At 45.7% G+C, this 15470-nt stretch overlaps 1 protein-coding gene across 14 annotated transcripts in view; it reads right to left on the bottom strand.

Moving 5' to 3' along the window:
* Window positions 1-14053, bottom strand: part of GFOD2 (Gfo/Idh/MocA-like oxidoreductase domain containing 2) — a 48223-nt gene extending 34170 nt beyond the window's left edge. For all 14 annotated transcript variants that reach the window (XM_008986070.6, XM_078357476.1, XM_054248843.2 and 11 more), the window contains exon 1: window positions 13883-14053. The gene's annotated coding sequence lies outside the window, so the exon portion shown is untranslated. The remainder of the gene's footprint in view (window positions 1-13882) is intronic.
* Window positions 14054-15470: the final 1417 nt, after the last annotated feature.

The following is a 15470-nucleotide window of genomic DNA, read 5'->3' on the forward strand; positions in this document are numbered from 1 at the left end:
TCTCTCCTAGTTCTGACCATTTTTTCCCCCAACCATTAAGAACCTGTAGGATAAAGCCCAAATTCCTTGATGGGTCTCACAAAGCATCTCCCCAGTGTGGGTGGGGCCCTTCTTCATCTTTCCCCTATGACTGCATTTGTCAGGCTAGAAGCTACCATACCTGACCCTTTCAATTCTGCTCAGAAATTATGGTCCATGCTGTCTGCTCTGCCTGGGACAACCTTTTCTGACTCCCCTAGGTTAACTCCTTCTTAGGACATCTGTTAGGTCTCCACTTAAACATAATTTCTTCAGAGAAGCTGTGTCTCAGCTGGTTAAGTGATTTTCTATTCACAGTCCCCACAGCAACCTAAGCTTTGGCTTTCAAAGACTCAGCACACTTCACCGACTCACCTATTTAGTGTCTGTCCTGATGGCAGGACCTTGCTTGTCCTACATGCTGCTGTCACCAGGACAGAGCACAGTGCCTGACATGGAGTAGGTGCTGAGTAATGGTTGAAAAATGAGCATACAGGCCGAGCGTGGTGGCTCATGCCTGTAATCCCAGCACTTTGGGAGGCCAAGGCATGTGGATCACCTGAGGCCAGCAGTTTGAGACCAGCCTGGCCAACATGGAAAAACCCTATCTTTACTAAAAATACGATAATAATAATAATTGGCTGGGCATGGCGGGGCATACCTATAATCCCAGCTACTCAGGACACAAGGCAGGAGAATCGCTTGAACCTGGGAGGTGGAGGTTTCTATGAGCCAAGCTTTCACCCCTGCACTCCAGCCTGGGCAACGAATAAGACTGTCTCAAAAAAAAAAAAAAAAAGGAAGGAAGACAAAAGAAAGAAATGCTATCCCTCCAGCTCTACAAGTTGATATGGCAGTTAACTGCTAGGCAGCTGTCATGTTGTCAGGAACAGTCCAAGCCCTGGCCAGAGACGCCAGCTCCTCATCCTACCTTACTCCACACAGCGTCCCAGGAAGGACACTAATGACAGGTTAATGATGTATCCTTTGAAGCATAACTACCCAATGTACAAAAGGGTCAGATAAATTGGACCATAAAGGAGAAGTAAATTTAATACCCACTGAAGTATCTGGATCACTATGAGGTTTTTTGTTTGTTTTTTTTTTTGAGACGGAGTTTCACTCTTGTTACCCAAGCTGGAGTGCAATGGCGCGATCTCAGCTCACCGCAACCTCTGCCTCCTGGGTTCAGGCAATTCTCCTGCCTCAGTCTCCTGAGTAGCTGGGATTACAGGCATGTGCCACCATGCCCAGCTAATTTTTTGTATTTTTAGTAGAGACGGGGTTTCACCATGTTGACCAGGATGGTCTCGATCTCTTGACCTTGTGATCCACCCGCCTCGGCCTCCCCAAGTGCTGGGATTACAGGCTTGAGCCACCGCGCCCAGCCACTATGAGGTTTTAAAGGCTTCAGCTAGTTTTTTTTTTTTTGGAGATGGAGTTTGTTCTTGTTGCCCAGGCTGGAGTGCAGTGGTGCAAATTCGGTTCGCTGCAACCTCCACCTCCCGGGTTCAAGTGATTTTCCTGCCTCAGCCTCTCAAGTAGCTGGGATTACAGACATGCACCACCATGCCCAGCTAATTTTTGTATTTTCAGTAGAGATGGGGTTTCGCCATATTGGCCAGACTGGTCTTGAACTCCCAACTTCAGGTGATCCGCCCACCTCGGCCTCCCAAAGTGCTGGGATTACAGGCGTGAGCCACTGCGCCCAGCCTCAGCTAGTTATTAACACAGGCAAAATACTTATCTACTGGCTATATTAGGTCTTTATTTATTTAACTTTTTTTAGATGGAGTCTCACTCTGTCACCCAGGCTGGAGTACAGTGGCGTGATCTCGGCTCACTGCAACCTCTGCCTCCAGGGTTTAAGCCATTCTCATGCCTCAGCCTCCCAAGTAGCTGGGATTACAGGCACACACCACCACACTTGGCTAATTTTGTAGTTTTAGTAGAGATGACATTTCACCATGTTGGCCAGGGTAGTCTCAAACTCCTGACCTCAGGTGATCTGCCCACCTTGGCCTTCCAAAGTGCTGGGATTACAGGCGTGAGCCATAGTGCCAGGCTAGGTCTTTATTGTTTTTGAAAATACAGCAATAACAACATTATTTTTTGTAATACTGCTTTAATGGTAAGTCCCAGACTACTAACCTAAGAATTCCATCCTCAGCCCTACTTTCTCCCTAAACAATCTTAGCGAATTCTTCAACTTCACTATGACCTCCACTCAAACATTCAGGTCTCCAGCCCCCACAGCTTGCTCTAGCTCTGGTTCTATAGGTTTTTTTTTTTTTTTTTTTTTTTGAGACAGTCTCATTCTGTCACCAGGCTGGAGTGTAGCAGTGTAATCTCGGCTCACAGCAACCTCTGACTCCTGGGTTCAGTCGATTCTTTTGCCTCAGCCTCCCAAGTAGCTGGGACTACAAGTGTGTGCCAACATGCCTGGCTAATTTTTGTATTTTTAGTAGAGACAGGATTTCACCTTGTTGGCCAGGATGGTCTCGATCTCTTGACCTTGTGATCCATCCACCTCGACCTCCCAAAGTGCTGGGATTACAGGCGTGAGCCACTGCACCTGGCTTCCTGGTTCTGTACTTTTAAGTGTCTACTGGAAATCTCTACCAGAGTGACCTACCAGCATCTCCCAACCTGAATTTCCCTTTCTTCTCAAACGGGAACCTCCTCCTGGGCTCCCTGACTCCTTTTAATGGCACATTATCCAGTCACCAGAGTGCTTTCCTCATTCATTCCCTAATTTAGACAGAGTATTGCTCTGTCGCCCAGGCTGGAGGGCAGTGGCACGGTCTTGGCTCACTGTGTTCAAGCGATTCTCCTGTCTCAGCATCTCAAGTAGCTGGAATTACAGGCTCCTGGATTCAGCCTCTCAAGTAGCTGGAATTACCACCAACTCCTGGGTTCAAGGGATTCTCTTGCCTCAGTATCTCAAGTAGCTGAGATTACAGGCACCTGTCACCATGCCCGGCTAATTTTTGTATTTTTAGTAGAGACAGTGTTACACCATGCTGGCCAGGCTGGTCTTGAACGTCTGATCTCAAGTGATCAGCCTGCCCTGGTATCCCAAAGTACTGGGATTACAGGCATGAGCCACTGCACCCAGCTATTCCCTAATATTTTTAAATGCCACCTGAATCAAGCATTATGCCAGGAGTTGGTACACACAAGTGTGATCCAAAAAGTCCAGGTCCCTGGAGCTTACAGTTTCCATTTCTTGATACCCTCGGCCAAATACAAAGGACTGATGTGACTGAAGAACATAATAGTGAGTGTTCAGAGACCTTTCCCTGTAGCAGGCATGTAATCCAAGACTCTGCCTTTGCCTTTGAATCACTGAGGTAAAGCACACTTGTCCGTGATGCACATGAAATAGCCAACCTTAGAGAGGTATGGGACCTGTGGTCCCAAGAAGAGGGTATTTAATTATGCTAAACATTTTTCAATGTGCAAATCTAATTGACTGAAGTTTTTTTGTGTTTTCTATCTTCTATATAGATATGACTGCTCTGTTCCTGAGAAAAGAACTTGCTATTTCAGTGGTAGCAAAAGACACTTTGGGTCACCCATCTGCCTTCCTTCTGCATTTCAGGGTACTCAAGAGCACAGTGACCCTGACGGGTGTTCTTTAACTCTGTGTTACACAGCCTCTGGTCACTGGGAGGTTAAGTAGTTCCCCCATGACAGAGAAGGTCCAGAGCCCTTCACAAGTACGACCTACTTTTATACAGAAAACTGCTTACCAGCTGGGCCATGACCATGTTGAGTTTGTGAGTTAACAATCTTTTGGATAGCTGCTAAATGGGAGATGTAAAATAATCAAATCTCAGGACAATCTTTGCCACAGCACCCTCCTTTTTGTTTTGTTAAGATGTAATGAAGGGGAACAGATATAAAATATAGGGTATATATATATGGGATATGCCTATCTGAAAATAGCCATTCATTTTAGTATTTTCTGATTGTTATTGTTTAAATGATATCTTGTCTCCCTATTGAGACTCTAAGCTATTTCAGGACCGAAACTGGATTTTATATAGAGATAGTCCCCAATTTAGGATGGTTTGAATTACATTTTTCAACTTTATAATGATGTAAAAGCAATATGCATTCAATAGAAACAGTACTTTGAATTTTGATCTTTTCCCAGGCTAGCCATAAGCAATACTAGGCAGCAGTGACTCCCAGTCAGCCAAGCAACCATGAGGGCAACAGCTGATATGATACTCTATAGTGTATTGTGTTGCCAGATGATTCTGCCCAACTACAGGCTAATGTAAGTATTCTGGTAAGATAGGCTAGGCTAAGCTATGATGTTTGCTGGCCTAGGTGTATTAAGTGCATTTTTGACGTATGATATTTTCAACTTGTCACGTGTTTATGGGCTTCATTTTAAGTAAAGGAGCATCTGTAGTATTAAACAGATAACAAGTCTCTGGAAATTCACACTGCAAGGTATGAATAGGTAGCATTGGGAGCATTTGGAATGCTACCAAAATAGGTAGCATTCCTGGATAATTTGAAAATTACTTAAATGTATCAAAAATTTTTTTTCTTTTTTTTTTTGAGACAGAGTTTTGCTCTTGTTGCCCAGGCTAGAGTACAATGATGCAATCTCAGCTCACTGTAACCTCCACCTCCAGGTTCAAGTGATTCTCCTGTCTCAGCCTCCCTAATAGCTGGGATTACAGGCGCATGCCACCATGCCTGGCTAATTTTTGTATTTTTAGTACAGACAGGGTTTCACCATATTTGTCAGGCTGGTCTCAAACTCCTGATCTCAGGTGATCCACCTGCCTCAGTCTCCCAAAGTGCTGGGATTACAGACATGAGCCCAGGATGGAGCGCAGTGGCGCGATCTCAGCTCACTGCAACCTCCGTCTACCAGGTTCAAGCAATTCTCATGCTTCAGCCTCCTGAGTAGCTGGGATTACAGGCATGCACAACTACAGCTGGCTAATTTTTGTATTTTGGGTAGAGATGGGGTTTCACCATGTTGCTCAGGCTGGTCTTAAACTCCTGAGCTCAGGCAATATCTACCTGCCTTGGCCTCCCAAAGTGCTGGGATTACAGGTTTAAGCCACTGAGGCAGCCTAAATGTTCTTTGAAAAATAATTAGCCCTGGCCGGGCACGGTGGCTCAAGCTTGTAATCCCAGCACTTTGGGAAGCCGAAGCGGGTGGATCACGAGGTCAAGAGATCGAGACCATCCTGGTCAACAAGGTGAAACCCCGTCTCTACTAAAAATACAAAAAATTAGCTGGGCATGGTAGCACGTGCCTGTAATCCCAGCTACTCAGGAGGCTGAGGCAGGAGAATTGCCTGAACCCAGGAGGCGGAGGTTGCGGTGAGCCGAGATCGTGCCATTGCATTCCAGCCTGGGTAACAAGAGCGAAACTCTGTCTCAAAAAAAAAAAAAAACAAGAAAAATAATTAGCCTATTATGGATATTAAACACTGAATGAAAGAGAAGCAAATAAAATAATTTTAAAAGAAATACCAGGCCATGCACGGTGGCTCATGCCTGTAATCCCAGCACTTTGAGAGGCTGAGTGTTGTCTGTAGTCCTAACTACTCCAGTGGCTGAGGCATGAGAATCGCTTGAACCTGCGATGTGAAGGTTGCAGTGAGCTGAGATCCCACCACTGCACTCTAGCCTGGGCAACAAAGTGAGATTGTCTCAAAAAACCGCCATGAGGCCAGGCGCAATGGCTCACGTCTGTAATCCCTGCACTTTAGGAGGCCAAGGCAGGTGGATCACCTGAGATCAGGAGTTTGAGACCAGCCTGACCAATATGATGAAACCCTGTCTGTACTAAAAATACAAAAATTAGCCAGGCGTGGTGGCATGTGCCTGTAATCCCAGCTACTAGGGAGGCTGAGACAGGAGAATCACTTGAACCTGAAGGTAGAGGTTACAGTGAGCTGAGATTGTGTCATTGCACTCTAGCCTGGGCAACAAGAGCAAAACTCCATCTCAAAAAAAAAAAAAAAAAAAAAAAAAGAAAAGAAAAAATAACTACCATGAGCCATGAACAGGAGCAAGCCCAGGGCTAACAGAACGAGAACAGTCGTTGAATTATAGTGATTTATTTTGAAAATAACATTAAATAAGTAATACTGTTAAATCATCTTCCCCATTGCTCCAAAATACAAGCTGTGCTCCGTGAGCTTCTGAATGTGAGTTCAGGAATATAAATGCAAAAGGCTGAAAAGCAACCGGAAGTATGACTGACTTCTCTTCCATCCCCCTTCTCCCTGACAATCAGAGGATGCCTAGCAGGACAATTACACAATCTCACATGCTCCCAGAGTCACCCCCAGAAGGGCCTTTCAGAGAGAATCATTTCCTACAGGAGCCACCCTGCCAAACAACTAGCCACATGGAACATCCTACAATATACTTGCTGTCCATCAAGCACCACCAAAGAAACCCTACCTAAGGGTCAAAACTACCTGTCAATGAGAAATAGCCTTAGAAAGCAACATTTAAGACCTTTCTTTTTTTTTTTTAAGGTGGGGTGGGGTAGGGGGGACATTTAACATCTTTATAGTCCCCCCCCCCGCCACTTTTTTGAGATGGAGTGTTGCCCAGGTTGGAGTGCAGTCCTCAGCCTCCCAAGAAGCTGGGATTACAGGCGCCCGCCACTACACCCGGCTAATTTTTGTATTTTTAGTAGAGATGGGGTTTCACCATGTTGCCAGGCTCATCTCGAACTCCTGACCTCAAGTGATCCTCCCGCCTCAGCCTCCACAAGTGCTGAGATGACAGGCATGAGCCACTGGGCCCAGCGGTGTATAATCTTTCAAACACACACACACACACACACACATTATCCAGGTAACCTCATTACTGTTTGGTTCACTAGTGGTCCCTGCCATCATCCTCCCCACTCACATACCAATTTTAATAGTGCCAGAGGGTGAAGTCTCTCAGAAGATGAGTTTATATCCTCATTTACACCAGCAAAAAATTTTTAAGAGGGTTTACTTTTTAAAATATAGACCCATCTCTATTAGGAGTACAAGTACTACAATAAATACAATAGGAGCTACTTTGGTACTGTTTGTTTGAAATTTGTGTTGTTCATGTATTGTGATTAATTTATTGATGCATGTAAATTGGATATATATATTCCCTAGCGTCTGTCCTCTGAAAGGTCCTAGGAGAAGCAGCACCCCAAAAGCAACCAGGACTTTTCAGAGAAACAGGCAGTATCAGGGGCTGGGGCAGGCAAAATACAAGATGAACCTGGAATGTCTTGTTTTGCTAAAGGTAAGAAAGTACTCGGACACAAAAGACAGGATGGGTCAGGCATGGTGGCTCACGCCTGTAATCCCAGCACTTTGGGAGGCTAAGGCAGGTGGATCACCGGAGGTCAGGAGTTTGAGAGCAGCTTGGACAGCATGATGAAATCCTATCTCTACTAAAAATATGAAAATTAGCCAGGTGTGGTGGCACGCGCATGTAATCCCAGCTACTTGGGTGCCTGAGGCAGGAGAATCACTTGAACCCAGGAGGAGGGGGTTGCAGTGAACCAAGATCACACCATTGCACTCCAGCCTGGGTGACAGAGCAAGACTCCATCTATCTTCAACAGATATCCATATCTATCTTAAATAGATAGGTCAATTGTGAAAGTGGCAAGACAAACTCAAATTGTTTTTCCTCTGCTTTCACACAACAATCGACATGGATGACCAAATGTGTGGCAGTTTCTCCCCACACACCAAGGAAGCAAGCAATTCTGCAGTCAAGTCTGACAATGGAAGAATTGCCATCAGATCCCACAGGTAGAGGGCTCAGTCCCACAGACTTCCCCTCCCCCACTTCCAATGCCATCAAAAGCCCCAGGCTGTTTCACCTGTGCCTCTGCCTGATGGGCTACAGATTGGGGATTCTATGACTCCCTCCTTCAGTTCAACTAATTTGCTAGAGCAGCTCACAGAACTCTGGGAAACACTTCTATTTACCGGTTTATTATAAAGAATATTACAAAGGATAGAGATTAAGAAGGTACATAGGGCGAGGTATGGGTGAAGGGGCTTGGAGCTTTCATGCCCCGGCTGTGTTTCATGCCCCTTCATTAACTAGGCATGATTGATGAAGCCATTGGCCATTGATGATCAACTTAACCTTCAGTCCATCTCTCCTCCTCAAAGGTTGGGGAGTGGGGCTAAAAATCCCACCTCTAATCATGCTTTGATGTTTCCTGTGACCAGTCCCCATCCTGAAACTACCCAGGAGCTGCCAGCCACCAGTCAACTCATTAGCATACAAAAAACCATCACTCAGGAGATTTCAGGGATTATGGTTGGTGCAAAAGCAATTACAGTTTCACAAAGTAATGGCAAAAACCACAACTACTTTTGTACCAACCTATTGAAATTTCATGCCAGGAAACAGACAGAAGACCAAATATGTATTTCACAATATCACAGCCACTGACCATATGAACTAGCTTTTCATTCTCTACTGTTATATATTTATGACATTTTCATTTTGCTTCCTGTTATTAAGAAATTATTGTCCAGAGGCCAGGAAGGGTTGCTGCCGCCTGTAATTCCAGCAGTTTGGAAGGCCGAGGTGAGCAGATCACTTCAGGCCAGGAGTTCAAGACCAGCCTGGTCAACATGATGAAACACCACATCTACTAAAAATACAAAAATTAGGCATGATGGCGCATGCCTGTAATCCCAGCTACTCGGGAGGCTGAGGCACAAGAATCGCTTGAACCCAGGAGGTGGACACTGCAGTAAGCTGGGATCATGCCAGTACACTCCAGCCTGGGTGACAGAGATAAACACTGTCTCAAAAAAAAAAATTGGCCGGGCACAGTGGCTCACGCCTGTAATCCCAGCACTTTGCGAGGCCGAGGCAGGTGGATCACAAGGTCAAGAGATAGAGACCATCCTGGTTAACATGGTGAAACCCCGTCTCTATTAAAAATACAAAAAAATTAGCTGGGCATGGTGGCGCGTGCCTGTAATCCTGGCTACTCAGGAGGCTGAGGCAGGAGAGTTGCTTGAACCCAGGAGCCGAGATCGTGCCATTGCACTCCAGCCTGGGTAACAAGAACGAAACTCCGTCTCAAAAAAAAAAAAAAAAAAAAAATTATGATCCAGAAATTTCATAATTTGCCTAAGGTTATCATCCTAAGTAAAATAATAAAGATTTTGAGGTTAAAAAGTGAGACAGTAAAATCTCAAAACCAAGTATAAGTGTTTTGGGTTCTATTTTGGGTTATCTCTTCTCATGAGAAATTGAGAGCTGACAATTTGGTTAACCCAGGCCAGAAAGGAAGAACACACTAAGTACTCGGTTCCCATTTCTCACTGCCTTCATTCCGAATCCTTGATTATAGAGGATAGAAACCTTTACAGAAGCTCTTGGGAATGATTTTGAGAGGTAGCAGAGAAAGAGTGAGCTATGTTCGCATCAATTTGAAGACTATCCAGGGTCCCAAAGAGTATATACATTTTATCACCAGCAACCTTGAGAAATGACAGTACCTAGGGCAAAAACAATACTTGCAACTCCTTTTTTTTTTCTTTTGAGACGGAGTTTCGCTCTTGTTACCCAGGCTAGAGTGCAATGGCGCGATCTCGGCTCACCGCAATCTCCGCCTCCTGGGTTCAGGCAATTCTCCTGCCTCAGCCTCCCGAGTAGCTGGGACTACAGGCATGCGCCACGATGCCCAGCTAATTTTTTGTATCTTTAGTAGAGACAGGGTTTCACCATGTTGACCAGGATGGTCTCGATCTCTTGACCTCGTGATCCACCCGCCTCGGCCTCCCAAAGTGCTAGGATTACAGGCTTGAGCCACCGCGCCCGGCCCCTCCTTTTTTTTTTTTTTTTTTGAGACGGAGTCTCGCTCTGTAGCCTAGGCTGGAGTGCAATGGTGTAATCTTGGCTCCCTGCAACCTCCACCTCCCGGGTTCAAGTGATTCTCCTGCCTCAGCCTCCCAAGTAGAGGGGACTACAGGCGTGTGCCACCACACCGGGCAAATTTTTTGTATTTTTAGTAGAGACGGGGTTTCACCACGTTAGCCAGGCTGGTCTCAATCTCCTGACCTTGTGATCCGCTGGCCTTAGCCTCCCAAAGTGCTGGGATTAGCCCCGCTCTAATCCATATTTTCTAAATGTTTATTCATATCACCATGAGAGAAAACTTTCATTTCCTTTATCTTTGAAGACAAGGTACTTTATTGAGCTCATTCCTGATCCAATGTCTAATTTACAAACGGATGTTAGAGTGTAGGGAAGTCTTACTGCTTTCATGTTTTTCTCAGTATCTCTTATCATTCTGACTTTCATGAGCCCAAGCTTTTCAAGTAGCTTTCATTCTCACTTTTTAAAAACACCTGCCATTTAAATTTTCAAGTAATAACAACTTTTAGACTACAAATTTAAGTTTACTTTTAAGTTTGCTAATATTAATCTACTACTTTTGAATATAAGTTCCATTATTATACTGTATATAAGTTATTGAAAATAACAAAATCTCCAATTCTGTTTTTTCCTAGATGTACTCTAATTCCAATGTGGATTTGTTCTAGAATTGGACACCCCCCGTTATAGAGACCAGCATATCTACAAAAAAAAAATTTTTTTTTAATTAGCTGGGTGTGGTGGCATGCATCGTGGTTCCAGCTACTTAGGGGGCTGAGGTGGGAGGGTTACTTAAGCCTAGGAGTTAGAGGCTGCAGTGAGCTATGATCATGCCACTGTACTCCAGCCTTGGTGAGAGAGCAAGACCTTGTCTCAAAAATGAATAAACATTTACAAATAAATATGCATGAATGACTTTTCAGGCATCAGAAAGGTACTTTTCCTGTTTCTAAGTTAGTGGTCTCTCCGATTCCTGTGTTCTCCGAACACCAGCCTCTGCATTTCAACTTCTAACATCAGATGACACTGCATTCCCATTCCATTTCTTCTCTTGTGGGAAAACTAGAAAATCAGTTCACTGAAAGTAGGTTCTGTTAGCACTGCTGGTTTATCTGGTAGGGTTTCCTCATGGTTGGCCTGTCAAACACTGTTGATTACTTTATTACAGGCCAGATATGATAACTGCCCTCAGCTGCTACAGAAAATGGCATAGAAGTAATTATTTGTTAAAGGTTTCACTGTCGTAGCAACTAGGACTTTTGAGAGTCCTTTGTAAGTCTACCCTTTTCTGAAAACAAGTGTTTTTCTGATTGGAGCTCAGAAAACACACACAAATCCACAGGGCATATTGCAGCCGTATTTAAGCAGTACCCTCTCCAAAAGCTCACACAAGAAAGTATTTGTGCCCATGTTCAAAACACCCTCCCCAACTCCATCCAGTTCCACAGATGGCAACTGCTCGCTTCTATTTTACCTTGAATTTGGCCTACTTGTCTTACGTTCCTCTGGGTCAACCTGAAAGTAATGAAGGCTTCTGCACAGGACACAGTGATTTTCATGAAGCCTTTCTGACAGAATTTGGTTAACAGTGCTGATTTTCCGCACAGGTTACAACTGCTTCTGATAATGCCCCATTTTATCTCCTGAGGTATTTATACAAAATAACCCCCAGGTGCAAGAAAAGTCAGTAAAAAGCACAGCCACAATACCCATAGTTATGGTATGGCGCTAAATTTTTATGAACCCAAGACAAAGTTTTCTTTTTCTTTTTTTTGAAATGGAGTTTAGCTCTTGTCCAGGCTGGAGTGCAGTGGCACCATCATGGCTCACAGCAACCTCTGCCTCCCAGGTTCAAGCGATTCTCATTCCTCAGCCTCCCAAGTAGCTGGGATTACAGGCACCCACCACCATGCCCAGCTAATTTTGTATTTTTAGTAGAGATGGGTTTTCACTATGTTGGTGAGGCTAGTCTCAAACTCCCGACTTCAAGTGATCCACCCACCTCGGCCTCTCAAAAGTGCTAGGATTACAGGCATGAGTGACCGTGCCTGGCTCAAAGCTTTCTTCATTATACTGATTTCACCTGTTAACATTATTATACTTCCACCCTATCTTCTTATCAGGGCAAGGGGAAAAACCTGCTGCAAAGTCAATGTAAATAGAAAATTAGTTTTTATCAAGCTAGGGACTAACTGACTTTGGTAATTAGAATCAGGGACGATCTTTTAAAAATCACATACTCTTACTTTTTAAGTTTTGGGTCAGGGGATGCTTTTAAAAAAATTGCTAGTTCTACTACCATTGGGTTCTAGTGTTACTATAGAAATCAAATATCCATTGCCCTAGCAAATAAAAGTAATAATGAGGTCTGGGCATGGTGGCTCACACCTGTAATCCCAGCACTTTGGAAGGCCAAGGTAGGCAGGTCACCTGAAGTCAGGAGTCTGAGACCAACCTGGCCAACATGGTGAAACCCCTTCTCTACTAAACATGCAAAAATTAGCCGGGCATGGTGGTGCATGCCTGTAGTCCCAGCTACTCGGAAGGCTGAGTCTGGAGAATCGCTTGAACCTGGGAGGCAGAGGTTGCAGTGAGCCGAGATCCCACCAGTGCACTCCAGCTTCAGTGACAGAATGAGACTCTGTCTCAAAAATAAAGAAAGAATTAGACCCAAACCAATGATTATTCCATAGGAAAACCAGGTGGTAAGAGAACACCTCTCACAACAGAATCTTTATCTGTGAAATAAGGATTCAACCCACAAAAGTGTCTGTTGAAAATTTTCCTCTCTTGGTCCAGGCAGGTTCTCTAAACTCCCAATCCCAAAGCAGTTAATTTTTTTCCTGTTTTCCGTAAAATGGATGGCCTTAAAACTCTTTTGTTCTCTGGTGTAGCTTTTCAGAAGGAAATAAGTTTCTTATCAAGAATGAATCTAGCTTCCCCAATTCAAAGACAGCCATCTTCTCTATATTGCTCCATATCACAATAACTTTAAGTATCTTCCTTTTCTAAATTAAATGCTGTTCTCTTCAACTTAAGGGCCAGACACTAAGGGCTATTCCTTTAGAGGCTTTTGGGCCTCCATAGATCACAAAGGTGGTGCCCTGCCCCAGTTCTTTCTGGACATTTAAAAAGGCATCCACTTTCTTGCCCTCAGGATGACATTCTGGGAACAATGAACATAAATAGGACTGTTAAATAAGCTTCCTTGACGCCTATTCAGTGCAGCTTTCAACTCTTCTACCCTGCCTTGTTCTTTAGATGGTGCTGTAGTCTAGAGGGTAAGCTCTTCACACAACCATTCCCAAGCCCTCATGTCCCTGCCACTCTTCCTCCCTCACCTTTTAAGTGTGATGGGGCCTTGATGTGAATACCTCACTTCACCTTTTGTCTCAAGTCCATCTGCTTCCTTCCACAGCAGCAAAGGTAAGCCAGGGCCATTGAGACGTGGCCTACACCACTCACACCTTCTGGGGTGTCCCGTCTTCCACCTGTCAACTGAATACCCCTTTCTTAAAGATTTCTCCCTCAGAAGTCCCGTCTCATTCTGAAAGGGGATGAACCAGCTATCCTAAGAGCCCTTTGTCTGAAGCTTCTACACCTCACACATTCTCATCCACAAAGCGTCCATCCCACATAGCAGGAGGTCGGCTCGGCACAGGGCGGGGAAGACTAGGTTTCTGCATCTGGTAAAAGGATGAGTTATGTCTCAGGTTCTTCCAGGATCCCAAATTCTAGAATTCTACGACCAAACCTGTGGGGGTGGAAAGGGCGAACCCCAAGGCTACCCTCCACTCCGCACGCCCGCAGGCAGTCGGAACGAGCCCCCTCCAGCCCCGGCTCTGAGGGTCCACGCCTCCGACCTCCGGCGCCGGGCCGCAGAGGAGGCCCTGCCGGCTCCGGCTCCCAGCCGCGCCATGCCCTCCTTCGCCCTCAACCGCCGCCTCCGGCCGTCTCTCACCTGGCACGCTGGCATCGCCCACAGCGTGCCGCACTGGTGACCACGGGTCCAAAGTGGTCTCGGCGGCCACGTATCTGCCTTGAAGGAGGCTCGCGGGGATGCGCGGGCCCCGGAGTCAAGCCCGCCGCCACCGAGAACGCGCAGCCTGGTTTCTAAGGAACGGTGGGCTCTGGAAAAGGAGGGGCGGGACGGCAGGAGGACTGCGCCTGCTCTGTAACGGGGGTGGGCCTGCTCTGGGAAGGGCCGTGGCCGGGAACTGCGCTTGCTGGCTCGTTGGGGGCGGGGCTTAGGTAGCCTAACTGGGAGGCTTAGGTTGTTCATTTCCGGCCGCGAAGGCGGCGGAGCCCGCGGTTTCCCAAGCTTGGCTTCTCTCCGGTCCGGCGACCGGCGTCAAGAACCAGGTCTTAGGAGTTGTGGTTAGCCTTGGCTGTCCTGGAGTGAAAGACGGTTTTTCGTGTTGGATAACGTCATTTCTGCAGAAGGCCAGTTTTTTTGAACTCGTCAGACATCCTAGCTCTCTGACTCCCAGTGACTCGTTTTTCCGGTTTCTCAGGTGCCTGTCTGGGCTCTTCTTCCTCTGGATGTTTTTGGTTGTTCCTTAAATATCAGTGTTCTTTCTTCAATACTGTGACCTCAGTCTCCTTGGCCTCTTTACTGAAGCCTATGCCCCCCCACATAGTGAATAGCAGACTGTCCGGTAAAGTAAGGAAATTGGTAGACCTTAGTACAAAACTGGCTGTGTGGGAAATGTGGTTGGGGTTTGTATCTGCATGTGGAGCCCCCGTCCCTTCTTGTCTGACCCTCCTGCTAAGTATCTAGATCCCCACTCAGCTGGCATTAGGATGGTCTCCCAGCCATCATTTCAGAGCAGCCTGTGATGACAGTATGTCAGCTGATCTAACTAAGCATGAGGCAGTTCCTACTGATATATGCTAACTAGCAGCAGAGCTATCCCTGCTTTGAGTGGAGGAGACAGGACTTCTACCACCTCTGTGAGCATGGAAGGCTCCCAGAGTCATGAGAAGTTGTAACCTCTAAACCCCCCCTCTTTTGATGGGGTTTTTTATCTCCTCCTTTACTGGATCCTCAAGAGCCAGGCCGAAGGGAGGCAGAGTCGAACTGCACCTGTGTTTGATCTGTTTCTTAGTCATTGTTCAGAGTTCCACTCTTCTTGAATAGGATTTCTCAACAGTGGCACTATTGACATTTTGGATCTGATCATTCTTTGTTGGGCAGGGGTGGGGGGGAGCAGTCTGCATTGTAGGATGTTTGGCAGCATCCCTGGCTCTACCCACTAGATGCCAGTAGCACCCCAAGCCCAGCTGGGACTACCAAAAATATCTCCAGACATTGCCAAATGTCTCCGTGGGAGCAAAATCACTCTCAGTTGAGAACCACTAGTCTAGAGGAAAATGAGCCTACTCTGGCTTTATTGATATAGAACCAGGACTTTAGTGCTTAATCTAAAACCCACATCTTTCCCTCTATGCTATATCTTCCCTAAGAGCATTCTATAGAGTAATAGTCTTGTAAATTTCTACTGAGTGACACAGTCTGTAGTAATGTTAAGTTTGGAAAGTGCAGGGTT

This window comes from Callithrix jacchus, chromosome 20 (genome assembly GCF_049354715.1).
Source record: "Callithrix jacchus isolate 240 chromosome 20, calJac240_pri, whole genome shotgun sequence".
NCBI classification, from domain to species: domain Eukaryota; kingdom Metazoa; phylum Chordata; class Mammalia; order Primates; family Cebidae; genus Callithrix; species Callithrix jacchus.